The sequence below is a fragment of the Oryzias melastigma genome, linkage group LG16, assembly GCF_002922805.2.
Source record: "Oryzias melastigma strain HK-1 linkage group LG16, ASM292280v2, whole genome shotgun sequence".
In the NCBI taxonomy this organism is placed as follows: domain Eukaryota; kingdom Metazoa; phylum Chordata; class Actinopteri; order Beloniformes; family Adrianichthyidae; genus Oryzias; species Oryzias melastigma.
Window position 1 is genome coordinate 5,871,834 of NC_050527.1, and position 4,937 is coordinate 5,876,770.

A 4,937-nucleotide genomic window follows, 5' to 3' on the forward strand; every position below is an offset into this window, starting at 1 on the left:
GTGTCTTTCGGTGCTCTGAGATCTGTCGCTGGGCGGAAATGAGTTCGATCTGTCAAACAAACTGTTTTTCAAGCAAAGTCGCGCCTCCCTCAGCGCTGATTGGTCTGCAAAAAGACACACAGATGTAGGAGAAAGTCAAGAACAACAATATCGACATGTGATTGGTCGCCTTATGGAAAACACATCTGTTCTAAAATATTTTCTATACCACCTTTGTTTAGCCGAAGTATAATAAAAATTAATTTGCATCCCAATTAGTGATGCTTTAAAAGAACTTATATAACTTGAACATTCTGTCAGTTGACAAGTTTAATAAAACAATTTCATTATCGGTATTTTAGTTAGTATAATAGTGGAAAAAAAAGATAAATCTAAGACGCCGCTTAATAAAAATAATCTTAAGTTATACAACGAGTTTCCGTGTGGTCACTATTAACGCATGGTTCTTTCTGCATATCACCAGCACGCGTTTCTGCTTTAGTAGTAACGTTTTAGAGGTAAATCACAGACCAACTTTCAAACCTCAAATCAACATTATTTCAAATCAAAAACACAAAATAGAAAATTGAATGGCTCTGAAATGTGATTAAGATTTTTGAAATGATGAACACAAAAAATGAGAAATCAAAATAAATATAATTAGCAATAAATACCTAAGTAAACCTAAAATCTTAAATACTTGGCTCAGAATGTGTCGATGTCTTTTACTGTGTCTTTCTTTTTTAAACGTCTCCTTAATTTTGACAGGTTACGCTTTTTTTTTTTTTTTTTTACTGTGTCCGTTTCTCATCATTTCTTAGTTTATTATACATAATTTCTCTTTAATCTTAGTCAACATTTTATTATTTAAGTCTGCTGGAGCTGCCGCGCCAGAAAAAAATCATCCAGATGAACGGCATGAGCAATTCTAACTTCTACCAAACTATAACTCAATGCATGAAAATCAAATTAAAATTCCTGCTTTTTCACAATATTTTTAAATAAAGTTAAGCTGCTGAATTGATTAAAACCTGCGAAACAACATTTAAGATTCAATAAAAGTGAAATGCATTAACTCTGTAAAGAATGTTTCCTGATATTCTGCTGTAAAAAGTTTGTTCTGGATGATTAAGTCAAGACTGCTAATAAATCCCTGTGATAATGGTAGGGGAATGGTTAAAGTCTTATATTTGTTCGTTTAGATTTAAAAAAAAAATGCTTGTTTACTGTTTGGTATCACCAATAAATTCGAATAAACTCCATAAAGTTGTAACCAGCTGAAACATGAATAAGAAGCTTTAAAGGTTATTAAGACACACAACTAAATATAATATGTAAAATTTCCCGTTTAAATGCATCAGGAAATTGGTGCCCTTATATTTAATTCTCGTTTCAGTCGCTTAAAAGTCCGTTTTAGTCCAACATTTACTGACCATCTTAGCCTTAAAAATCCTTGTTTTGTGTCAAAATGTTGCAACTTTCAAAATAGTAACCAGTATCTGTTATATTTACCTTAGTGTAGTTTTAGGAACAGGCGCGTTCAGTCAGCAGACTTTCAGAGACGTCTCTGAAAAAGACAAAAAAAAAATTTTTTTTAAAAATACATTTATTCTCAGTACGATTAAATACACATATCAGATGAGAATATTTAAAAGTTCTTAATTTTACAGCAGGAAAGTTTTTGATAATTCTTAAAAGTAATTTAAACATTTAAAACAATACGTCAGTTTATTAACTTTTTGGAACTATTGGAATATTGATAGAAATTTGATATATTTTATTTGATATGGATCCGTTACATTTGTATTTCTGTAACTTTCTGCACACGACGTGCGTCTTGGTGAAATATTTCTGGTGTGGTGTGTTTCAAGTAGCTTTGTCAAACTTTCTTTATTTTTATTTTTTTTTACTTTTCTGAAGCTTAGGAACATCAAAAACGCAAAATGATGTACAGAACACAACCCAATCCTACAGCTTTATGAATGACAGAGAGCAGACGGAAGATCAATGATCCCATTTTATGGCTACCTCATTAATTCAGACTAAAATAATAAAATATTATCTATGATTGTTGTGAATTCTAAAAACATAAACTAATAACTGACTTATTTTATCATTGAATAAGCCAAAAGAATGCTGTTTCGTGCCACTTTCGCTGCTCTAACATGATTATAGGTGGACATCTTCAGTCGTCCTCCAGACTCCTGTCACTTGAGAGGATCAGTGAGGGGATCAACGCTGCAGAAAACACTGCCGAGGTGGTTTGAAGACATGAACCACAACAAGGACAAAACAAACATCTCTCACTCGTCTCATGTGCTTCTCTGAGGTTTCTCCGCCTGCCTCTGTACTGCCTTCATGAGGAGTTCACACCTGCTTCTGTTCCCTCTGAGCTCGAAATGAAACATTTTTTTTTACGTTTCCTCCTCGACTAGAACTTACTTGTCTGAAGGCCTCTGTAAATCGATAGAAGAGTGAATCCTCGTTATAGTTTTTTTCCAAATATTTCAGCTTTTTAGTGGTGGAAAACACCTGAAAGTGAGGACTCCCTTGTTAGTCAGTCACCTAACGAAGGCGTGTTTCACATCGATTCATTACTGAAAGAAGGGAAGACAGAGAGATTGCCACAAGCAAGAACGCAGAGTGATTCACTCTTTCAACAGACATTTCCCGCTTGCTCATCGTCCATTCTCTCCTACAGAGGGTTTACCTCCACCTCTGTTATCTTACTTCGAAGTTTTCCACATCTCTATTAGCTCAAAAACAAAGATGGAGTACATCCGAACATCTGAGCGTCCACCACATTTTAGTTTTTCTTTTTAGTGTCTACTACTGTTGCAAGGTAATACCGTAAATGTCAGCGGAAAAGAATCAGAAGGACGTGACATTCGGCTCACTGACTGAAAAACACTCGCTCTCTTACATCATGGGGGAACTTCATTCAAACTTCTCTGAAACATCACACTTATGAAACAGTACCTGAAGGCCACAAAAGTTTACTGCCTCTCCCACACCAATCTGTGAGTTATTTTCAGCATCTGAATGATGCTTTCCTCATCATGGAAATATAGATTCTTTGTTTTATCGTACATATGGTGGAATTTAACGCTAATTTGAAGGAGACGTGAAGGGAAACAACCTTTTGTGCACCACAGGGTTGTGCAACACTGTTTATGTAGTATTTGTGTACCATCTTCACAGCTAAATCCTTTAACTCCGGAGCTTAAATGTTTACTGTAACTTTTCAACCCTTCAACGTAATTCAAGTAGATTCTGAAGGAGAAAAGCGGCTCGTATGAGCCGCTTTTCTCCTTCAGAATCTACTTGAATTATGTTGATCGTGTTAAAAGTTTAAAAGTAACAGTATGTTAAATATTTTGTGTTATAAGTGGTTAAATAAAAACCTTTTGCAGCAATACACAATACCTCCAGAACATATTTCCAGAACATTTCTTTCATATTTTTGCCTTTAAGTAGATGCTAAATTGAGGTTACATTGGACAAAAAGTCGTTTCCATCAACAGGCATCGAATAGTTAAACTTTAAAGTTTTATGAAGAGGTTAAATTCAACTTAATTTAGAAGCTAATACAGCCAGATAAATCTTTAAATAATTCAGCCATTCAGATAAATATTGTGTCCAATAAGATACTTTTCTGTACCGCCGTTAAATACATTATTTTTGGGAGGTTGTGTTTCAACTCAAAAAATGCCACAGAGAAAGTCCTGAAAGCGCACAAGAATATTAGTTACGATGGTTTATAGTAATGGATGTTCTTAGAGATCCGAATGGAGAGCAAAAAGTTATCAGAATCCTCTCAAATCCAGATTTGAATCTGCGTTTCAGCAACAAAGCAGTTTTATCAAAAATCTTTACAGTTTTCTATTTTTTTAATTTAAGAGTATATATTTTTATTTAACGTTTGCATAAATTTAAATATTAAAAAATGTTGATTAACTTAAAATTAATTGACGTGTGTGGGTTACTACAATGGGAACTACAGTGGGCAAACTGCGGCCCATTGTGCCATTTAATCTGGCCCACCACATATAAATAATTTATATTGATAATCCAAATTAATGTTTTAATTTCCCTGTAATTCTGGTTCCTCACTTTATACGGTGCACCACAAATAAACTGACTTTTGTTCCGGTGGAGAAAGTTATTTTGCAGATTTATTGTTTTTCTGACGCATGTAAGTCATTTTTTTGATCATTCCAACACAACAAACACAATTGTGCGTTTTTCCCTGAAAGACTTCAACCAATTGATCCAATTGGAACTAAAATAGAAACAAAATCCACCATTCTTAAATTAAAAAAAGGAAGTTTTTGTTCAGATTCCATGTTGTTTCTCATATAAGATTTGCTCCTGGTCAGTCAAGTTTTAAAACATTTTAGGCCCAATAGTCAAAAAGTGTGCCGACACCCCTGGATTAAACTACGCACAAAGTCAGTTCTATATGTGCTGTAACATATATGTTTGAATAAATTATTTCTATATTTAAGACATTCTCAAGGAAAGAATTGTAAAGCATGAAGTAAATATTTTATGGTGTATGCTGCAGAAAAAATAGGTTTTCTCACAAAAAACAACAACACTCGACATAATAGAACCAGTTGTGACCATCCAGCAGGTTTAGGCTGGTGATGTTAATGATGACGCCAGTGTGAAATGGAAAAACAGCTCTTACAGCGCCTACTCATGTGCGTGGAGCGTTCATTATTTCTGTAAATTACAAACTTCCTTTCATAGTGTGTAGTTTTTAGGTAAATAGCAACCAAATTAGTCCACAAAAACACTAAACATCCTAATATAACTTAAAAAAGTATCAATAAAATACAATTTTGGCCTAACTGTGGCAGCATCAAAAGGACAAATGGGTAAAAATCTTCCATCCGGTAGTTTTTCAACATCAGGTGAAAAGTTTATATTTCAGAAAACAGTATAAAAAGGTG

General features: G+C 34.0%; 1 protein-coding gene across 1 annotated transcript in view; it reads right to left on the minus strand.

Annotated features, from left to right (window-relative positions):
- The window catches only part of cd4-1 (CD4-1 molecule), a 20,900-nt gene that overhangs the window by 10,311 nt on the left and 5,652 nt on the right, over positions 1-4,937 (minus strand). The window contains exon 2 of the mRNA XM_036216094.1: positions 1,492-1,546. The gene's annotated coding sequence lies outside the window, so the exon portion shown is untranslated. The remainder of the gene's footprint in view (positions 1-1,491; positions 1,547-4,937) is intronic.